Here is a 427-nt window from a genome sequence, read left to right as displayed (position 1 = left end):
CCTATGTGTTTGCAATAATTGGAAGGTACGGGTTTGTTAGACTTTTAAATATGTAAAGGAAAACATCAAAAAATAAAATTGAACATCATCGAACGGATTTGTTCTTTCTGCAATGAATATAATTATTTATCAGCTATTACCTAATTCTATTTTCGTTCATTGATTTAATCTATGGTTTTTGTTATCGTTTGTTTGTTTTATACAAATTCGTTATTCTTATCAAAGAAAATGGAAGAGAATCTTATTTAAGGTAGACTATTTTAAAAAGTGTGAATTGATACTATTGGGGATCTTACTACTAAAGAATTAGAATTCACAAAGTGTAAAAAGGGGAAGTGAGGGGATAATACAGAGTCGGAAAATATGATTATCAATGATAGCAGTAAAATTAAGTTCATGGCAATAACACTATGTGGAATAGTGACCA

This window comes from Penaeus monodon, chromosome 43, assembly GCF_015228065.2.
Source record: "Penaeus monodon isolate SGIC_2016 chromosome 43, NSTDA_Pmon_1, whole genome shotgun sequence".
In the NCBI taxonomy this organism is placed as follows: domain Eukaryota; kingdom Metazoa; phylum Arthropoda; class Malacostraca; order Decapoda; family Penaeidae; genus Penaeus; species Penaeus monodon.
The sequence above is the reverse complement of the archived record's forward strand: the minus strand, read 5'-3'. Positions refer to the sequence as shown.